Genomic DNA, 23,794 nt, shown 5'->3' with positions numbered 1-23,794 from the left:
TCTTACTTAAGCTTCCTTTTTTCGGATTATATATGTATATATATGTATGTGTATGTGTGTGTATGTGTAATATACGTATGTATGTATCCATATATATACATTATATATTTACAAAGCAAAAACATGCACATGCACTTATATATATATACTGTATATATACATATTTATATATGTGTATATATATTTTATTTTTATATGTATGTATGTATGTATGTATGTATGTATGTATGTATGTATGTATGTATGTATGTACGTACGTACGAAGCGATTTAAACCCCTTCTTTGAAAAAATTTTTCCGAAGCCCCTCAGATGGACACCTCACCCCCACGTCTCAATGTAAACACAATCATGTCGATACGAAGAGAGATAAGAGAGTCGAGAGCTTTGTGATAAACGTTTTAAATAAATGAATTTGTCGAATTAGGAGTATTGTACGTGCTGTTTCGAGCAGTTCATTCGACTACTTTGCACTTGTCGGAGTTTATTGTACACGTCTGCCTGAGGCAGGTCGAGACGCAGCGAGAGAGAGAGAGAGAGAGAGAGAGAGAGAGAGAGAGAGAGAGAATATACGTCTATTTTAAATCTATCTGTAATCACGTGGAGAGAGAGAGAGAGAGAATATACATCTATTTTAAATTTTATCTGTAATCTAGAGAGAGAGAGAGAGAGAGAGAGAGAGAGAGAGAGAGAGAGAGAGAGAGAGAGAGAGAATATACATCTATTTTAAATCTACCTGTGATCACGTGGAGAGACACACACACACAGAGAGAGAGAGAATAAGAATATACGTCTATTTTAAATCTATCTGTAATCTCGTGGAAAGAGAGAGAGAGAGAGAGAGAGATTCAGAAATTTCGAGAATATACATCAATTTTACATCTATCTATAATCACGTGGAGAGAGAGAGAGAGAGAGAGAGAGAGAGAGAGAGAGTAGAAAATGAGGCACGATGTAATAATATTGAATTAATATACGAGTCTTTATACATAGCAACGTAAATCACATTACTAAATAATCAAATTGAGACGTCAAAAGTGCTAGACTTTATGTAACTCACAAAATCGAAATATTAAGCTAAATGCAAAGTAAAATACAGAATTGAAATAGAGTATACATTCAGGTAAGCCGCCGTAGTGGGCTGAGTGCCGCCAGTGCACCTCACGCGGGGCACTGTAGGCATCACTGAAGGTTCTTTGCAGCGTCCCTTCGGCCCCAAGCTGCAAACCCATTTTATTCCTTTTACTGTACCTCCGTTCATATATCTTTCTCCCATCTTACTTTCCACCCTCCTAACAATTGTTTCATAGTGTAACTGCGAGGTTTTCCTCCTGTTACGCCTTTAAAGCCTTCTTTACTCTCAATTTCCCTTTCAGCGCTGAATGACCTCATAGGTCCCAGCGCTTGGCCTTTGGCCTAAAATCTATATTTCATTCCATTCAGTACAGGTAAGCAAAGAAGGTGTTATATTCCCAGTACACTAAATACTGAGTTGTTGAATTTGTAGTGAAGCGAATGATGTGATTCCGTTCCATATAAAAAACAATATTAGTGAAAAATGTATACAGATAATGCAAGGAATATATGAATGACTTCAAAAACGCATTAATTTTAAATAACAATATAAGCAAATATAAGAATTTTTTCCATTATTATCAGGAACATGTCAGTCAGGTGTATTTCGGGATTTGATAACTTAATAACCTGTAATTATTTGTAAATGATCACTAAATTATAGATGTAAATGAAATAAGAAAGTTATTTTTCATTCATAGTGTGAAGCAAATATATCGAACTGAGAGTTTCTTCTTCTTCTTCTCGTTGATGACGTAACGTGGTACTGATCACGCCCTCACCAAGATGACCTTGGTTCCTCCTCATGTTTTTCGGCTCTCGGTATTCTGGCCCTTTCCCCAGAGTCGTGATTATGTGATGAGGGCTAACGCTTGTCAATTCTGGCAAGAAAAGTTTATCTCAACGTGTTTTCCTGTTGTTAACGTGCCTGTCCGGTGGTATGGTGGATAGCGTCGTGGCATGCCCCAGGGCGACGAAAAATCGTTGGCTCTGTGTCATGATCAGTTACTGCTGCAGTATGCGGGTCTGCTGCGGCGGTGGGAGGTTGAGACCAGCATTCTTTGGAAGCTTGAATTTCAAGTCAGTGGCCCATTTGGTGTGCTTGTTCTGTGTGAATAGATTTCATCTACTGAAATGATAATAATAATAATAATAATATAATAATAATAATAATAATAATAATAATAATAATAATAATAATAATAATAATAATAATAATAGGATATCTACAAATGTTCGGTATTTTAATCTCACGAATGACGATCGTTGAGTCTTGAAAAATCAAATTTTGTACCAGGTTCATTCATTCTCCCTCTTGGAAACATGATTGTTTCATTAGGTGCTTCTAATCATTACTCATGTTAATTATTATTATGTTTTTACCTGGAGTATTGCTTCGAGATGTGGGTGCCTGAGCTCGTAACTTGAATCTTTTGTGTTATTCCTTCACCATTACTCAGTTCTCGCTGTCATTATTTTTCTTCTAAGTATCAAGCCATTTTAGTATGTTAAGAATCAATAATCACTGTCTTTGAAAATGCTTTTCTAGTTGACGTTCCTGTTTCCTTACATTTAAGCAAGCATTTCAGTGCTTTTGCTGTGGTTAGTCTGCACCAGAACGAACTAAGTAAAGCAGCATTCTTAGAAAACCCGATGTCAGAATAAAGAAGAAGATTTAGGCTGTAAATTGTTGTTGAAAATTCAACAAAATTTCTCTTCTTCTTGTCTTATATCGTTGAAGATAGAGCCAGGTTTCTCTTATTCTTGTCTTATTTCGTTGAAGATTCAGCCAGGTTTCTCTTATTTTTGTCTTATTTCGTTGAAAGATTCAGCCAAGTTTCTCTTTTTCTAGTCTTATTTTGTTGAAGATTCAGCTTTTTTTTTTTTTTTTTTTCAAAATTCAGCTTTCTATTCGGCTAGTTTTTTTATTACCTTTTCGATATTAAGTTTTTTATTTAACTTTTTTCCGACCTTCAGCTTTCTATTGGCAACAGCCATTTTTTCTCCTCGTAGTCAGACTCTTTATCATAATCTTCTTCTTGAATGGCAGCGAGATCACGGTTGCAGCTTCAGCGTGATGGTGCGTTTTGTGACGGTAGAGGCTGTTCCACACGGACGCAGCTATTTTTGTACTAACCTTTTAAGAGTCTTGGTAAATAGGTGTATGTATTTGTTTGTTTGTTTACATGAAAAAAAATTGATTACGAAAGGGAAATTCAAAGGGAAGGGAAATTGTTGTTTGTAGAAACGTAATCCGAGTATTAAGATTCCTAGTATACGTATGTGTATATGTATATGTATATATATATATATATATATATATATATATATATATATATATAGTATTTATCACATCACCGTGATTCATATACAATCAGAAAGCTACAAACGTCCTTTAATATCAATTCACTCTACCTCAGAAATAATATATTTTATTCCCTTCAGTAACATATATGAAAATATATTATTTCCGAGTGAAAATGAATGAATAATAGAACGTTCTTTTTCTGATATATATATATATATATATATATATATATATATATATATATATACATATATTAGTTTAATTTATTGAAACCTTATCTGTATATATATAATATATATATATATATATATATATATATATATATATATATATATATATATATATATATATATATATATATATATATATATTTATACACACCAATATAGATATCAACAAGATACAGAGTTCAAAAGCATGAACATAGGTCATTAAATAGAGTGTATGCAGGGTTAATTTTGTGGAAGTTTGAAGCATACTTGATTGAAAGTATGAGTGCAACAGTGATCATTGACTTGTGTTTCCTCAGAAGCCAAATTCTGTTAAATTCAACAGTCTCTTAGTAGCAGTTTTTTTTAATTTTTTTTTTTAGTGAATTTAGCGTAGTCTCCACAAAGAGAACACCGTTCAGCATTCCCCCATAGAAACAAAGAAAAGTAAAAAAATTCCCTCAAAAATACTCGTAACCTTCTTCACGTATCGATCAGACATTGTGTGACTCAGTAACCTCAACTCACGCATCGTTCGTGTGCAATATTTTCCACCATGACACCACTCCCAGTGACGCATCGCACCATTCATTCGTCATCTCAGCCAACTTCTTTCGCAGTACGGCACAAGATCCATTTATTCGCCAGTATTTACAGTCCATCCGCGTGATCGCCGGTCATCGTTCATCTGATGATAACATCTGACGCACAAATTTCTATTTTTATCTTCTGAACCACCTTTTCTTAACCCTCCTGTTGCTGCAACGTGCTATTAGTTTTAGGGTAAGGTTCACAAAAGAGAAAAACATGCTCTGTATCGATTTGGAAAATGTTCCCAGTTTCCCTTGGAAAACTTTGTGTTTTGGGCTCTATCTGAAATTTCAGTTTTCAGTTTTCTTTATAAGAAAACTCTTGTGCCGGCTCCGTCCGCACTTTATTATGTCCGCAGTTTTTCTTTCCGCCCTCAGATCTTAAAAACTACTGAGGCTAGAGGGCTGTAAATTGGTATGTTGATCATCCACACCGCCAATCATCAAACGTACCAAATTGCAGCCCTCTAGCCTCGGTAGTTTTTATTTTATTTAAGGTTAAAGTTAGCCATAATCGTGCTTCTGGCAACGATATTGGATAGGCCACCACCGGGCCGTGGTCATAGTTTCATGGGCCGCAGCTCATACAGCATTATACCGAGACCACCGAAAGATAAAGCTATTTTCGGTGGCCTTGATTGTACTCTGTAGCGGCTGTACAGAGAAATCGATTGCGCCGAAGAAACTTCAGCGCATATTTAACGTCTTTTTCATTTTCTGCATTTTTAGGGGGCTCTTCCTGAAGACTTATTCTAACGTCCTCGTTTTCTCAAGCTATTAACGCGTAGCATTTAATGCTGTTCAAAAATAGTTGTTAAGGATGAAGTTCACAAGAAACTGTTTTATTCTATAATATAACGAGTTTCTGTAGTAATTGATCTCTTCTTTCTGTACGAGTATTTCCCATTATCGTCTGGTACTTCTTTCTAATGAACATCATATTCTTTGGAAGATTGAATTTCAAGTCAGTAACCCCTGTGGACTTGTCTGTATAATAATAATAATAATAATAATAATAATAATAATAATAATAATAATAATAATTATAATAATAATAATAAATACGAATTTTCTTAGTAAGTGGACCTTTATGCCAATTCTTTCATCATAAATTCTTGCCATAGCCTTTGTTGGGAATTAGGTTTCGAATTATTATCTTGTCCGTTCAAGTACGTTTTGTTGGCGGATTTCAAATGTTTTTTGGGGGATATGAAGCGTTACTTACAACTATCTATGGTCTTACTGTAGTATTAGTGATTAACATTCATATGACCTCCACTGGAATTGTACACATATTCCTGTAGCACAGTAGATGTGCAAGTAGACATCTTTTATGAACACATGTATTTGTTTATGCAGATAGATGCACATTAATGAGTTCCCTGAGGTACACAATGAAAGAACCTAATAAAAAATTTGATGGCATGTTGAAATGATGTCATACGGAGCACAACGTCACCTTGGTCCGTCATCATTAAGCATAATGTTAACACAAGTGGGCCAATGGAACGTATTTGGGGTCCAATTTCTTTTGATTGATCAAAACTTGTGTCTGTGTACGTGTTTTTTTTTTCTTTCCACGTCATATCACAATGGCCTGAATGAAGTTGGCATTGCTTGCTATCTCTCTCTCTCTCTCTCTCTCTCTCTCTCTCTCTCTCTCTCTCTCTCTGCCAATTGACAATTGGCATCAGATTGAGTTTAATAGGGTGAGATTGATAAGGGTGCCCCCATCAGCAGCGCTGTCATTCATTCCTCCCGGTATCTGAAGGTGATGTTGATAACGTCGAGAGTTTTTACTCTTTTATTTGCCCCCTCCACTCCCTTTACCCCTTCTCTCCCCCCTCCACCCCCCCCACCCCCAGCAGATCCAGCCAGCCAGCCACGCCATAAGACACATCTCCGCAGTTGCTTCGTAACTGAAATGCTTTTTGAACTTTTGTTATTATTTTTATTGTTATTATAATTTTTATTGTTATTGTGCAAGATGTACTCATTCATAAGAAACAAAACATATTATTATTATTATTATTATTATTATTATTATTATTATTATTATTATTATTATTATTATTATTATTTGACAAGATGTACACACTCACAAGAAACAAAACAAATTATTATTATTATTATTATTATTATTATTATTTTATTATTTTTCAAGATTTCATAAGAAACAAAAAGAATTATTAAATTATTATTAAAATTATTATTATTATTATTATTATTTATTATTGTAAAATTAGGAAAAGACCTTCTTTAATACAGGTTTTGTTAAACAAAATGGCAGTTTCAGCAGCATTTATTCTATATAGCAAACGCTCAAGTCGTCTTATCAATCGCTTTTCTTGCGCTGGAATGGTTGCAAAAGCAATTGACCGATATTCATATCCGGTGGTTTAGTGATGTGTAGGAGGTGGTTCTCGTGGGGTGTCGACTAGTTTCGCAGATGAAAAATCCACGCATTACAGCCATTGCGTCCTGCGATCCTGTCCTGAATGATGTCCTAACGAGACACCCCACCAGAACTACCTCCTACACATCACTAAACCACCGGATATGAATATCGGTCAATTGCTTGCAACCATTCCCGCGCAAGAAAAGCAATTGATAAGGCGAATTGAGCGTTTACTATATAAAATAAATGCTGTTGGAACTGTCATTTTGTTTAACAAACCCTGTATCATTGTTATAATTATAAAAAGTGTTTTGACGTTCAAGTGAAGCAAGTCAAAACTGATTCTTCATGTCCCTTGTTATAATCAATAAATGAAATTGTTCCTCGTGAAAGCAGCCTTGTTTAATTGGTATTATAACTGCTTAATCCATTTGTGTTTTGCCGATGGGAAGTTACTGGTTAAACTGCCTCCCTCAACAAGAACTTTAAAAAATTATTTTTCATTTGCTCACATGAGAGAGAGAGAGAGACAAAAGATTGAGAGAGAGAGTTTTCAAAATTTTTTCATTTGCTCTAAGGAAATAGAGAGAGAGACGCTTTTCAAAATTGTTTTTAATTTGCTCACAGGAAGAGAGAGAGAGAGAGAGAGAGAGAGAGAGAGTGAGAGAGAGAGAGAGACTTTAAAAAATTCTCTTTCATTTCCTTACAGGAAAAGAGAGAGAGAGAGACTTTACAAAATTCTTTTTCATTTGCTCACACGAAAAGAAAAGAGAGAGAGAGAGAGAGAGAGAGAGAGAGAGAGAGAGAGAGAGAGAGAAAGGTTCCTGGTAGATATTCTTTACACAAACGTCTTAAACTTACTCATACCAGTTATAACCGAAGCAAACCCGCCTAAACGTGTTTCAGTAAACTTATTTTTCATATAGCCGGGAATTTGGGGTTATAAAGGGCGAGGGAAATTAGAACTCTCAAATGAACACGTGACATTTTATTAATTTAAAAATGAATTAGAGACAAAAATTAAAAATGAATAGTTAAGTTAGGAATTAGTATTTCTTAATATCTTGAATAAAAGAGCCTTCACACCATGGACTAGAACTTGAATTAGGAAATAGCTTAAACCCATTGTTTAAAACGTGATAATATACAATGAGTTTTCGTTTTTTATTATGTCACTTTTGGACCTGGATTAAAATTCCCTTGAAGTCAATGGATTATCTTTCAGTGGGGGAGGCTGGGGATGGTCGACCCGAATTCAGATCAAGTGGGTGAAATTAGGTTCTGTTGAGTATGATTTATCGTTTCAAGAATTGTAATGTTTGCATGGTTCGTAGATTTTCGTCTTGTTTCTAATTTATAAACGTTCAAGGTTTGACCTACATATGTTCGTTTTCAACTTATGAGTTCATTTGAAAATTTTGTCTGAATGAATTGAATTCATTTCAAAATTCAGTCTGAATGAATTGAATTCAGTTGAAAATCCTGTCTGAATGAAATGAATTCATTTGAAAATTCTGTCTGAAAGAAATGAATTCATTTGAAAATTGTGGCTGAATGAAATGAATTCATTAGGAAATTCTGTCTAAATGAGTTCAATTCATTTCAAAATTCAGTCTGAATGAAATGAATTCGCTTGAAAATTCTGTCTGAATGAAATGAATTCATTTGAAAATTGAGGCTGAATGAAATTAATTCATTAGAAAATTCTGTCTAAATGAATTGAATTCATTTCCAAATTCAGTCTGAGTGAAATGAATTCGTTTGAAAATTCTGTCTGCATGAAATGAATTCATTTCAAAATTCAGTCTGAATGAAATGAAGGTTTGAAAATTCTGTCTGAATAAACAGAATTCATTTCAAAATTCAGTCTGAATGAAATGGATTCACTTGAAAACTCTCTCTCTCTCTCTCTCTCTCTCTCTCTCTCTCTCTCTCTCTCTCTCTCTCTCTCTCAGTAATATAAGCAAGTATGGCTTACATCATTCAGAGTTGAGGTTGCTTCATATAGTCCATTAAATGTATTTTTTTATCTTTTTTTTCTTGTAGGTGCTATCTTCTCTCTCTGAGGACAGAATTTTTCTTTAGTAAGCAATGTAGTAAATTAATATAATATCATGGTAAATATGGCATCTCATAGCTTCTAGTATTGTTTTGCCTCAGGAGAGATGTTTCAAATTTCTGTTTCAAATTTTCGTGGGAAAATAAAAAAGAAATAAAAAGATTTACGTGATTCTAGTTGCTACAGGGGTCGACGTTTTTGATGAGTCTCCTCCAGTTGACGTATTATTTACCCCGTAAGCGGGTAGTGCTGTCAGTGCACCTCACGCGGTGCACTGTAGGCATTAGTTAAGGTTCGTTGCAGCGTGCCTTTTTTTTTTCCTCCGTTACACCTTTCAAACCTTTCTACATAATTTTCTTTTCAGCGTTGAATGACCATATAGGTCCCAGGGCTTGGCCAATTCCAGCGTATTATTTATGATAGTTAATGAAGTTTATGATAGTTAATGACTTTTTTTTTATTGGACGAAATGATTTTTTGATGGAGCTTTGAGCGCTATATGCTTATTTAGTTAAACAATTTAAAGCTACGTTCAAGGTGTGTCGGATTCAACCTATGTCACAGGTCACTGTTTATTTTTTTTTTTTTAGTTTTCTGTAAAAGAAAACTATTGTGCCGGCTTTGTCTGTCCGTCCGCACTTTTTTTTGTCCTCACTTTTTCTGTCCGCCCTCAGATCTTAAAAACTACTGAGGCTAGAGGGCTGCAAATTGGTATGTTGGCCATCCACCCTCCAATCATCAAACATACCACATTGCAGCCCTCTAGCCTCCTCAGTAGTTTTTATTTGATTTAAGGTTAAAGTTAGCCATGCTCGTGCTTCTGGCAACGATATAGAATAAGGTACCACCGGGCCGTGGTTAAGTTTCATGGACCGCGACTCATACAGCATTATACCGAGACCACCGAAAGATAGATCTGTTTTTGGTGGCCTTGATTATACGCTGTAGCGGCTGTAAAGAAAACTCGATTGCGCCGAAGAAACTTTGACGCATTTTTTACTTGTTTTTATTCATTTTGTTTAAATGTAAGACTCAAGTGCCTAATGTTAATGTCCGCCGATAAGAAATACCCCTTGTTATCAGTTTCCCTCTCAGTATGACATACTCAGAGTAGCTGTTTTTCTGTAATTGAGGCGTTGCGATAATCTTAATTGCATTTTCTGAGAAATCGGCCGTGTGTGTGTGTGTGTGTGTGTGTGTGAGTGTGTCTGTAACTCGTGTTTTCAGTGGCGCAGATAGCATGAGAAGGATCTCTTAATCGTAAACACCCTATCAGTTACGAGTGGGCTGATTAAGAGGGGATGGGAGTGAAAAGATGTGGTGTGTGTGTGTGTGTATATATATATATATATATATATATATATATATATATATATATATATATATATATATATATATATATATATATATATATATATATATATATGTATGTATATATATGTATATATATATAGATTGTATTATATATATGTATTTATATATATGCATATATATACTATCTGTCTATCTATCTAAGTATATTGTATGTATATCCAACTTCACTTCCTTAAAGGAGAGTTGGTTCAACAACACTGTATGCACAATAACTGCTTGCTGCATCTAGGTCACGTTCGCCACTTAAAAATTCCGGCATTCTTCTTCGTTGAGGGAGGAGGAGAGAGAGAGAGAGAGAGAGAGAGAGAGAGAGAGAGAGAGAGAGAGAGAGAGTGGGTATTTAATAATGAATTGTACCCTACCGTTTTGATTGAGGATGTAAGATTGATGACAATAGGACTGATAGAGGAGGAACAGTGTGGGTTTCGAGAAGGAAGACGCTTTGTGGAACAAATATAGATTAAGAAACGGTTGCGTGGGAAGTTTAAAGACAAAATAAAATGAAAATATGTCGGGTATGCATAGACGTAGTTAGTAAAAGACTCAATGTGAAGGGATTTGAGAAATTAAGGCGTAGAAAGTAGTTTGTTCAGACCTGCTCAAAGCTGTGGTGATGAAGTTAAAATATTTGTCAGAATATGGAGGTGGGAAAGTGCCTTAGACAATGATGTGTTATATCTCTATGGATGAAGAAACAAATTCACAGTTATGAAGAGTGGAATCGAACAGATTCCCGAAAGCTACTTGTACAGATCTATCTTTAAATATATGGACATTTACATAATTTGTTTCTCCATTTGAAGACTCATACCGCTATGAGTATTTTTTAATCCCTGTGGATATTTAATATCAGTGGGGTGCTGTGAGAATTGAGGAAAAGCGCAATTTAAATTATGCAATGTTGGTTTGGGACAGTGAAGAGAATCTGCAGAGACTAGTGAAAGAGTTTGAGTCATAGTAAGCAAGAAAAAGAGTTAAATGTACGTCAGCTAAAGTGAGGCTTGGGGTATAAGTGCAGATGGAACTATGCCTGTTTGTCATTGATTCTGAAAGAGTGGAAGCAGTTGATTATATATGTATTCATAAGTGTAAAAGGTGAGATCAATATGAAAAGGCATACAAAGCAAAAGAGGTAGAAGAGTATATGCAGAAGATTTCAAAGAATCGATGAGTGTTGTTGAGCCACTACTTCACTAAGCTAACCATTTCATCACTCTCCATATCCCCACATTTTCGTTTTCTTGCCAACCCTTTTCAGTCTTTTCATACTCCTCACTTTTCATCCCTACAGCTTCCATATATTTTTTTTCATTCACATTCAGCATCCAAAATTCATTCCCATAAAGGAGAGATGGCTCAGTAATCGTACATCATACATACATATAGTGTTGTTGAACCAACTCTCCTTCATGGCAGTGAAATTGGATATTGAATGTGAGTTAAAAAATAATAGATTCGCTTTTTCTTTCAGCTTGTGGAATGGTCTCACATTCCTCTAATTGACAGAAGTCTCTCTCTCTCTCTCTCTCTCTCTCTCTCTCTCTCTCTCTCTCTCTCTCTCTCTCTCTCTCTTTCAGAAGAAGAAGAAGAATGCTCCTCTTCTATTTGAAATCTGTCATATATACATTTATGTACATACATACATACATATAGTGTTGCTGAACCAACTGTCCTTTATGGAAGTGAAGTTGGATACTGAATGTGAATTAAAAAAAAATATATTCACTTACCTCTAATTAATAGAATTCTCTCTCTCTCTCTCTCTCTCTCTCTCTCTCTCTCTCTCTCTCTCTCTCTCTCTCTCTCTCTCACGAAGAAGAATGCCGGAATTTTTAAATGGCGATCGTGACCAGATGCAGCAAGCAGTTATCGCCTTGAGATAACCATTAATTATTGCTGTCGTTGTCTCTTGATTGTTATCTCCTCCTCACGCAATCGTCTCCAAAAACGGAGGCGGAGGTCAGAGGTGGAGAAGGCAAAAGTGGGGAGAGTGTTTTCGTCTAATTTTGGTAGTGGAGAGGAAATGATTGCAACTTCAATGTGACATCGGGAGAATGATTTGGAGATCTTTCACTTCCCTGAATTTTGTTTATTTTTGTTAATTGTTCATTCAAATATGTTACTGAGGTGTTTGATATTTTATATATTCTGTTTACATCTTTCATTTTTCATTGGAAGATATTATTGAATTTTATGATATTTTATATGTTTTGTTTATGACTTTCATTTTTCTAGAATGTATTATTGAATTATATGCTATTTTTATATGTTTGTGTATGACTTTCATTAGATGCATTTATTTCTCTATGGAAATTTATTGCTGAAGTGTTTATTTTGTTTATTACTTTCATTTATTACGCGCATTTGTTTCTATACTTAAATATATTATTGAATTGTATGATATTTTGTATATTTCGTTTCATTTTCCATTGGAAGATATTATCGAATTTTATGATATTTTATAAGTTTTGTTTAGGACTTTCATTTTCCATTTGAATATATTATTGAATTATATGATATTTTATATGTGTTTATTTATGACTTTCATTTATTAGGTTCATTTATTTCTCTAATGAAATTTATTTTTGAAGTATTTATTTTGTTTATGACTTTCATTTATTAGGTGCATTTTATTTCTGTACTAAAATATGTTACTGAAGTGTTTGATATTATTTATAATTTGTGTACGACAGTCAGTTATTACGTGCATTTATTTCTTCAATGAAATTTATACTTTTAAAGTGTTTGACATTTTATATATTCAATCTAGAATGCATGTTTCCATTTCTTGTGATGTATTCGTCTCGTAATCATGATGAATAAGCCAGTTTTAAGTCACGACGTCAGGAACCGCGATATACGTAACGCCAGATAACTTACACAATCAATCAATTTTTGTCACTGACAAGCTTAGGAAATCCCACGTAATATCAGACTGAGTGCTTTGTGTGTGCTTCGTTTGCAACAAAATGAAACAAGTGAAAAAATGCGCCGAAGTTTCTTCCGCGCAGTCGAGTTTTCTGTACTGCCGCTACAGCGTATAATCAAGGCCACCGAAAATATATCTATCTTTCGGTGGTTTTGGTACAATGAGCCGCGGCCCATGAAACCTTAACCACGGCCCGGTGGTGGCCTATCCTATACCGTTGTCAGAAGCACGATTATGATTAACTTTTAACCTTAAATAAAATTAAAACTACTGAGGCTAGAGGGCTGCAATTTGTTATGTGTGATGATCGGAGGGTGGATGATCAGCGTACCAATTTTCAGCCCTATAGCCTCAGTAGTTTTGAAGTTATGAGGGCGGACAGAAAAAGTGCGGACGGACAGACAAAGCCGGCTCAATAGAGTTCTTATACAGAAAGCTAAAATTGTTTACTTTCGAGGTATCTCTCGATGACATTTTAGAAACGGATCCGTTAGATAGGACTTATCAGGGGGGAACAGAAGATTAACCGAACTTGCAAGCACATGCTGAGAGAGAGAGAGAGAGAGAGAGAGAGAGAGAGAGAGAGAGAGAGAGAGAACTTGCTAACATTCTTTGTTTTTTTGTCTTGCCACTTAAGGACGACTTGCTTTCACGTCAGAGACACGAGAGAAGTGCGTGTCCCGAGGAGGATCTTTCCTCTTTTAAGTTTATATATATTATATTTTTTTTTATTTCGTTGATAAAGGTTATTTTTGGCAGACGAGTATCTATTTGTTGTTGGCTGTGAGTTTCATTGTATATCCTTTTCCTTTGATTATTTTTAATAATTTACTGACATTTTTACCTACTTATTTATTAATTAGTTAGTTTATATTTTTTTATTTTCTAATAACTGATTTATTCTTTCTTTATTTCCCAGTACTTTCTGTTGTTTCTTTCTAATGAACACCATATTCTTTGGAAGCTTGAATCTCGTGTCAGTGGCCGCTGTGGTTGACTTGTTCCATATAAATAGGGTCCATCTTCTGAATAATAATAATAATAATAATAATAATAATAATAATAATAATAATAATAATAATAATCATCTTGTTTTCATTTGTGTGATTTTTATTCTCTAGAGGCGTCTTAGATATGTTCATAGACTTCTAGCTTGTTTCTTGATGATATGCATTAATTATGGATACATAAAAACCTCATGATAACAAGTCATGAAAATGGTGAAGAAATCCAAGATGATGTGTGTGTAATTATATATATTAAAAATAATATACAAAACGAGAACTTTGTATATATATTTGTAATATATATTTACACATACACCATTGTGAATTTCTTCACCAAGGATAGGAATTCTGGCAATGTTAGTATCATTATTGTAATTGAGCCTAAAATAGTCACACTTACTCACTGTATATATTTTTAACGTCAACCACAATGACCTCTTAAATTCTCCTTTGCTTGACACTCTTATCGATTCGCATACATCTGTAAGCATTGAATCCTATCGGGGAACACATAAGGAAACTCTTACCTCTTTCCATGCTATTTCTGTATCTGATTAACACACTTTCTTTCCCAATTCATCTTTTTGCTTCTTACTGAAAGTCCAAACCATTAAAATCCATCTGGTCTTTCTTCTCATATGAGCTTGATAACTCTACACCATGAGAACTGATTGGTTTATTTTCTCCCATTCCCTGTACATGTCCGCACCACCAGAACGTTTTTGGTCTCATTTTTTTAACCAGGATTTCTGTCTGTACTTTTCTTGTCTTGTCAATTTTTCCCCCTTTACACTGACCTGACTTAACCTGTATCTAAAGCAGTCCCCACTTTTCTTTTACATCTACACAAAATATCTTTATTTCCAAATCTCTCATCATTTCCCACTGGTTTATGATGAGGTGATTTTTTCTTAAAGCGTTTTTCCATTAACTTCTTTATTCCAGTGTGGTGGTCACTGTCTGCTGCTACGGGTTGTCAAATAAAGCCAGTGACCAGGCTAAGCAAGGGGAGACTGCAGTAACCAGAGTTCGAGCAGAAATAATAAGTGCAATTAGAGTGAAAGCATTTGGGCAGTCCCACTTGCTTTACCGGTAATTACGACTGAATAAAGCCAGTCACTTGCATAAGTAACGGGGCGAAGTCAGAGTTATTGAATTATAAAGAAAAACAAATTGCAAACTGAGTACTGTAGAAGTAAAAAGAATGGGTCAGCTCTCGTTTTGCTGCCTTCTGACCTTTGTAGGACGACTTTCAGTACAGTAGCTACAAAAATAACGAATTTTTATTTAGGTGCTCCTGTTGAAAAGTATCCCCTTCGTAAATTTACGGAGAAAGAAATGAGCCGAAATCTGTCATTCCTAAAGAGTTGATTATTGGAAATCAAATCCTTGTTTTTTGTAAAGGTACAAGTGCGAAAGATGATATGTTAGAAGAAGAAGAAGAAGAAGAAGAAGAAGAAGAAGAAGAAGAAGAAGAAGAAGAAGAAGAGGAGGCGGAGGAGGAGGAGGAGGAGGAGGAGAATGCAGTTTTTTTACAAGTAAAAGGTGATTTAGTAGTACAAGTGCAAAAGGTGATTTATTAGAAGAAGTAGAAGAAGAAGAAGAAGAAAAAAAAGAGGAGGAGGAGGAGGAGGAGGAACAGGAACAGTAACGTGTTTGTGACCGAGGATATCACATATTTCAGCCTAATCACCCACCTTTGAACGATATTAGAAGAAGAAGAAGAAGAAGAATAAGGGGAGGAGGCGGTGGCAGAAGAACAATAACGTGTTTGTGACCGAGGATATCACATGTAATTTCAGCCTGAGCACCCACCTTTGAACGTCATCGCGCTGAAACCTGATAACCGTAGATATCTCGTGCTGCTCTGTGATGAAAACACCGATATTTATAGCACGGAACGTCACTCCGCAACTATGGACCAAACTCGGAAAACACCGAACAACAACATCCCTCAGAACCAAAGACGGAATTTGTCGAGTGTTTTGGGGCTCAAAAGTCAAAATAGCTTATCGTCGGCTTCTCGACGTCCCCTGATAGAGCGACAAACGCCTGATTGATCATGCCTCGTCCTCAGTCGCTCTGGTAATGGAAACAAGAGGTTATTTATTGCCTGTTATTGCGTGTCTGTTTGGAATGGAATAAGGAGTTGAGGCCAAAGGCTAAGCACTGGGACGTATGAGGTCATTCAGCGCTGGAAAGGAAATTAAGAGTAGGTAGGTTTGAGAGGTGTAACCTCGCAGTTGCGCTTTGAAATAATTGTTAGGAGAGGGTGGACAGCGAGATGGAAGAAGAATATGAATGAAAGTACAGTAAAAGGAACAAAAAGGGTTGCAGCTAGGGGGCGGAGGGACGCTGCAAAGAGCATTTCGTAATGCCTACAGTGCACCCTGTGAAGTGCGCTGTTTGGTGTCAGGGAGAAAAATCGAGTGTTAGTTGTTACGGAAAGTTCACCAGCAAAGTTGGGTCTCTTGGCTGGCAAGAAATGACTGCAAATCTGCAGAGACGGGAAAGTACATTTTGGGGAGAGGTGACCCCCTAGGAGCGTTGCTCTCTCAGGTTCAGCCTTGGTGGAGGTTTGCGCTTTCCTAAGGCACACGTGTGGAGAAGGTAATAATGAGAGTAAATTTTGGGGAAAAGGGGCTTAGGAACCATAAATTTGGGGAGAAGGAACCCTAGGAATCATAGGAGCTTGAATTTCTCAAGTTCAGCCTTGGCGGAGGTTTGCGCTTTCGTAAAGAACACACGTACAACAGGTAACAATGACATTGGCGTAACAAATAACGGCAAACAATCAACAAATAGACAGGTGCATGGATACACAGTTGCTGAAAAACAGCACAGGTGTAATTCCGCTCTGCATACCTTTCATTTTTCAACCAAGAGCGTGCTTGTAAACTTTCTGATCTTATCTCGCCTTCAACTGTGTTATCTGGAAGATTAGCCAGATTGTAATATATTTTCATATAAAACACCCACTACTCTTCAAGATTGGAAACTGGAGTGTTTGTCCAATGTGTGATTTTCGTAAATTCATATCGCGGGGGAGAGGGGGAGTTGGTTTCTAGAGTTGTAATTTATGTAATTCAACTGAGATAATAATAATTTCGATAATTTATCTGCAAAAGCTCACGTACCTGCGTTTATGACATTGTTTTCTGTATTCCCAGCAGAGATAATGTGGATGACTTGTCGAAGTTACTATCTAACTGAATCAAGGAAACTTGTAACACTTAACATCGGAATTCGACTGTTCAGCAGGAGCCTTTTACATTTTAAACAAGTCCAGCGTCATTTCCTTATTTTCCACAGCCTGCTGCATTAGAGATGTGTTATCATAAAGTCAGTTAAAATGAACTTTTCCTTTAACTGAGTCATATGATTTTGATTATTGTATCGCATTGTGTATAGAATTCTTCAAATTTGTTATTATAAATTCAGTAACTTTTCCTAAACTCGGTCATATGATTTGATCATTATATCAAATTATGTATAAAATTCTTCAAACTTGTAATTATAAATTCAGTTAGTAACTTTCCCTAACTCAGTTATATGATTTGATTATTATTTTAATTTGTGCATAAAATTCAGTTACATGTAAAGTTTTTTTTTTTTTCGTTGAATTTGTTTTGAACCAACTGCAAATCTTCATGTCTTCGAAGTTACCTTAGTTATATCATGCCTTAGCTGATAGAAAGTAAGAGAGCAGAATAAAAGTAGTAGTAGCAGTGTAACTCTGCTTTGACTTTGGAATAATAATAATAATAATAATAATAATAATAATAATAATAATAATAATAATAATAATGTAGTTTATTGTCTAGAGGAAAACCCAAGGAAGAAAATAATGCCGGATACGAAAATATTGTTTATGAAAGACTACACACTTTCGACATACTTTTAGTTTTCTGTAAAAGAAAACTATTGTGCCGGCTTTGTCTGTCCGCCCGCACTTTTTTATCTCCCCACTTTTTCTGTCCGCCCTCAAATCTTAAAAACTGCTGAGGCTAGAGGGCTGCAAATTGGTATGTTCATCATCCACCCTCCAATCATCAAACATACCAAATTTCAGCCCTCTAGCCTCAGTAGTTCTTATTTTATATAACGTTAAAGTTAGCCATAATCGTGCTTCTGGCAGCGATATAGGATAGACCACCACCGGGTCGTGGTTAAAGCTTCATGGGCCGTGACTCATAGAGCATTATACAGAGACCACCGAAAGATAGATATACTGTCGGTGGTCTTGATTATACGCTGTACAGAAAACTCGACTGCGCCGAGGATACTTCGGCACATTTTTTCTTGTTTGTTTATTGCTTGCGATTTACTTTTGATGAAATATTAGGAATAATGACGAGTTGGAACCCTTTTGCTTTTGCTGTTCCGTCTTATGACAAATAATCGGATAGTAGTTCAATGTGGAGAGAAATTAAAGAAATTTTTATGTATGTGAAGTTTATTATTATTAATTTTTTTTTTTTTTGGCTCTTGAATGGTTTTATTTACAGTTTAATGTTCTTCTAGTCAGAAGTGTATGTGTTTTATATCCTTAAATCACGTAATACTTTCATCTCGCTATTTGCAGGTAATTGTGACAGACGTTCCTATACAGGAAAGTGCAATTCGGCACGAAATTAAATTTTATTTAGCAATTGCGTTTTTAGACTTTGGAAACTTTCTTTCCAAAGTGCGAAGAAATTGGGAAGTTTAGATGCCATTGTGTATATATAAATTACGTAAGTATTAGGTAAAAAGCGACCAGGAGATTGTAAGCATACATTTACACATTTCTATGTATATATATATATATATATATATATATATATATATATATATATATATATATATGCATATATACACAAATATATACATATATATATATATGTATATATATACATGTATGTATGTATCATGTACTCACACACACATATGTATATATATATATACATTCATACATACATACTTACATACATACATACATACATACATACATACATACATACATACACATAAAATGCCTTGTCAAATCGAAGACGTCAACACGAGAGAAGAAATAAACCCTGCCATAAACAAGCTGTTTACGCCGCTGCCAAATCCCGTGACTCACTTGTTTTATCTCGGGAAACGGGAGATTACATTTAAATCTTCTTCTCATTAGTTTTTATAAGTTCCTCCCGAGTGCCACGCGCACGGCCTCTTCCCCAGAAAGTAGCAGATTGCGTCGACCGCAATAAAACGCAATAAAAAAGATTGGGGCGAAATCGTTGGGGTATATCAGGAACTGCTCAGAACTAGTTGGAATTTATCAATTTATGATTCACTTGGGATCCGGCTTATTGCCTCGTGCTTTTATCTCTGGGAAATTCTGATGAATACTGGTACTGTTGTTTACTCCGTAGAGATGTAGTGCCGTCGGTGCAACTCGTGCGGTGCATTGTAGGCGTCACTCAAGGTTCTTTGCAGCGTCCCTTCGGCCCCTAGCTGCGACCCCTTTCGTTCCTTTTACTGTACCTCCTTTCATATTCTCTTTCTTCTATCTTTCTTTCCACCCTCTCCTAACAATTGATTCATAGTGCAACTGCTTTGAGGTTTTCCTCCTGTTACGCCTTTCAAACCTTTTTAACGTCAATTTCCGTTTCGGCACCGAGTGACCTCGTAGGTCCCATCGCTTGGCCTATGGCCTAAATTCTATACTGTATTCTATACTACTGCTGGTAGTGATTATTTTTTTTTTATCTCAAATTACGAAGCTTGAAGTGTATGTATCCGCTCTTATCTGTTTGTTACTTTGTTTTATTATTTTGTTGCCCCGCAATATATTTCAAAAGGTTATCGGCCGAACTAAATTTGGGCACGTATCCATGAATTTTTTTATTTTTTATTTTTAATTTATTTATTTATTTATTTATTTTTTATTTATTTTATTTATTTATTTATTTATTTTTGAAATGATATGTCGCAAAATGATAAAGTGAATTTCTATAAAATTAGTTAGAGGAGTCGATTACGAGCAAAAAAAAAAAAAGGGGGCGGCTAAATAATTTGCCAATTTGATTGTTAAAGATCCCAATTCCTTTGCGGATGTTTCTTAACCAGATTTCTTTACCCGTTGAAAATTCTGAAAAATTTTGTCATAAATTATTATTTTTTAGAGACATTGAAATGCCTTGCTGCTAAATTCCATGATGGAAAAAGGAATAATAATAATAATAATAATAATAATAATAATAATAATAATAATAATAATAATAATAATATATACAGAATGAAAAATGTTTATGAAAAATTAGTTATTGTTTTACCCATATACCTTCAATACGGTACAATTTGAGGGTTTTCTAATAATAATAATAATAATAATAATAATAATAATAATAATAATAATAATAATATAATAATAATAATAATAATTGCGATTTTTTTTTGAGATTTCCTCTATATGATAGTTACTACTTACTACATTATTGCCTTAAGAAAATTAGTTTGATTTCAGTACCTTAAATTACTTTGGCGCAGGTTCTGTTGCATGTTTTCTTTTGACATTTGCTGATGTCATTGTTAATTTTAAAATGATCCTTTTTAACAAAGAACAAATCATATTTTTTCCAGCATCTTATTCCTTATCCATCCCAAATATCTTCTTAGTCATATTACTATTTATTTTATTTTTGTGATTTTCCTCTTTTCATGTCTCCCATGTTATGTCTTAACATTATTCAGAAAGTCGATGTCTTCGTACACATGGCCACCGGGAACGAGCGCGCATGACTGACAGCTCACCTGACCTATGACCTGTTAGTATAATCTGCCTTAACGGAGCTTCTGAAGTATTATTGTGCTTATCGGCCCCTAGGGGGTATTTCAGCAATTTTTTTATTGCCTAATCACCAACCACGAGTGTGGCAGGTAATACAAGTTCTTGGAAGGACTGTGAAACGCTGTAATGTCAAGGGCATCTGTACTTGCGCAATATTGGTTTCAATATTTTTTTTGTCAGTGCATATTGATAAATTTCTAGAGAGTTCATCATTGCGTAAGTTATTTCTGTAATGTTATTTATTTTTATCTTGTCAGTTTGAACAGCTGTTCTATTCCGTGGCAAATGAACAGTTCCTTTAATCCTCTATCTAACTACTCCGTGGTGCACTGTAGGCATTACTTGAGGTTCTTTGTGGCGTTCCTACTGTCCCTAGCTACAACCCTTTTCATTCCTTTAACTGTATGTCCGTTCATATTTTCTTTCTAGATCTTTCTCTCCACCCTCTCTAACAGCTGTTTCATAGTGCAACTGCGAGGTTTTCCTCCTGTTACACCTTTCAAACCTTTCTGCTCTCAATTTCCCTTTCAGCGCTGAATGATCTCATAGGTCCCAGCGCTTGGCCTTTGGACTAAATTATATCATCCCATCCTCTGTCTAACTGTGGTGGGCTGGAGCCAAGAAGGGGTTGAGGCTAGCGATCTCATTTCAAGTTACTTTCTGAAAGCCAGGAGGATTGGGCTTTATAGAGTCTCTCTCTCTCTCTCTCTCTCTCTCTCTCTCTCTCTCTCTCTCACACAACCAACAACCCCCTAAGGCAGTGGTTCTTGACCTTTTTCAGTGCCCGTACCCTCGATATCTCAGAAACTTTTCTCGTGCCCCCATCCAATATAAATACAATACTAACATACGATAAATATATAGTAAATATACTGTACCATCGCACTGGCTATCATGTCTCGTACCCCCAGGTTTAACTTTTCATACAGGTACCTCAGGTTAAGAACCACTGGCCTGGGGTGGGGGGAATAAAGGTACAGATGAATAAATCACAAAACCCACGTTGTAACTCATTCCCTCGATGTCACCTTCACCTCGTCGATATCTTAATCTCGCCTGATGTGTTTTTTTTAATTGTGTACCTGCTACTGGCAGTATGTAAATCCTTCGGGCGATTATGTAATCGCCTGATAAATACTGATATGTTGTGAGAGGTGCGGGTAGAGAGAGTTTTAAGGCGTTTTATTTGAAGAGGTTAATAACTGGTCTTTATTTCTCGCAATTTCATTTTGTTGCCATTTAAATTCACACTCAGTCTGGTGAAGCTTATTATTATTATTATTATTATTATTATTATTATTATTATTATTATTATTATTATTATTATTATTCTTGTTGTTGTTCGTTAATTCTCCATTAGAATCATCGTGGAAGGCATGAAGGTGTATCTCATGGCCCGCTGATGATTTGGCTCAAATTATTTTGAAAATTACGAGCTCAAATAATGACGGAAATTTGTCACGGATATCTCTCTAAAATATATCTTTATAGTTTTTTAACTTGCCTATTAATTTGCTATCATTATGTAAATTGTGCAAGTTAAGATTTCCGTGGCCTTCATAGAGATGGTAAAAATGGAAGTGACGTTATTTTGCCAATCGATGGTATTTGCATATGCTCAGAGCTGAAAACATGCTAAGATATTGATCTGAATTATTATTATTATTATTATTATTATTATTATTATTATTATTAGATGAAATCCATTCACATGGAACAAGCACACTTGAAATTCAAGCTTCCAAAGAATGTTGGTTTCAGCCTCCCACCGCAGACCCCACACTGCAGCAGTAACTGATCGTGATACAGGGCAAGCGATTTTTTCATCGCCCTGGGAGAGGCGCGAACTAGCGACATCTGAGAGACATGCCACGACGCTTGCCACCATACCAGCGGACCAGTATAAAACGATTCTTAAGAAGTTCTTGAATTTGTAAAAGGTGAAATGCCTCAGATGTAACTGAGGTTAAAATCTTATGGATTTTGCCTTTCAATGAATGACTAATTCCTTAGTGAATTAAACGTAACGAATTTCGGACTTTGATATTGAAAATGTTGCTCCAGGTGTTAAAAATTTCACTGTAACGTTTTAAGGTACCTTGAATGACTATTAAGTTTATGCTTATGCCTCAGTATTTACTGCTAAACTTCGGAATTCTCTCCTTGCTTCGGTTTACCTGTTACTTCAGTTCTCGTTTCTTTGGAAAGGCAAATCTCTGCTTTTCCAAAAATAGCCAGCAAATAAATTTAAAACAAAATAAAACTTGTCTTGGCTGACGAAGATAGGCACCCAATCCGTATATATGTTACAGGAAGATAGTGAAATGCACTTGGGGACATTTTATTCGCCCAGGGGCTAGTACTAAACGGCGAAATACATTTGACTCCCCAGGGGCTAGTACTAAACACGCTCCCAGGGCTACTACTAAACACAACAGAAATTCATTTGACTCCCCAGGCTAGTACTAAACAAAGAAGCCATTTGACTCCCCCAGGGGCTAGTACTAAACACAGACTCCCAGTGGCTAGTACTAAACACTGTTTTGACTCCCCAGGGCTCGGTACTAAACACAGCAGAATTCATTTGACTCCCCAGGGCTAGTTCTAAACACATGGGCTTTGACTCCCCAGGGGCTAGTACTAAACAAGGACAAATACATTTGACTCCCCAGGGCTGGTACTAAACACGGCAAATACGGCTCCTCAGTGGCTGATACAAACACTTAAATACATTTCTGACTCCCAGGGCTAGTACTAAACACAGCAGGACATTTGACTCCCCAGGGCTAGTATAAACACAGCAAATACATTTTACTCCCAGGGGCTAGTACTAAACATGTGAAATACATTTGACCCCCAGGGCTAGTACTAAACATGGCAAAATACATTTGACTCCCCCAGGGGCTAAACTAAACATGGCAAATACATTTGACTCCCCAGGGGCTAGTACTGAACACGGCAATCATTTGACTCCCATGGCTAGTACTAAACATGGCAAAATACATTTGACTCCCCAGGGACAGTACTAAAC

The 23,794-nt window shown here is 35.7% G+C and overlaps 1 protein-coding gene across 11 annotated transcripts in view; it reads left to right on the top strand.

Moving 5' to 3' along the window:
* Window positions 1–15,501: 15,501 nt before the first annotated feature.
* Window positions 15,502–23,794, top strand: part of LOC136838462 (serine-aspartate repeat-containing protein I-like) — a 17,587-nt gene continuing 9,294 nt past the window's right edge. For 9 of the 11 annotated variants that reach the window (XM_067103414.1, XM_067103407.1, XM_067103405.1 and 6 more), the window contains exon 1: window positions 15,502–16,162. The gene's annotated coding sequence lies outside the window, so the exon portion shown is untranslated. The remainder of the gene's footprint in view (window positions 16,163–23,794) is intronic. The other 2 variants (XM_067103415.1, XM_067103404.1) reach the window with 1 other exon arrangement.

The sequence above is a fragment of the Macrobrachium rosenbergii genome, chromosome 5 (genome assembly GCF_040412425.1).
Source record: "Macrobrachium rosenbergii isolate ZJJX-2024 chromosome 5, ASM4041242v1, whole genome shotgun sequence".
NCBI lineage: Eukaryota > Metazoa > Arthropoda > Malacostraca > Decapoda > Palaemonidae > Macrobrachium > Macrobrachium rosenbergii.
Note: the sequence above shows the minus strand (reverse complement) of the source record. Positions and strands in the feature narration are given on the sequence as shown.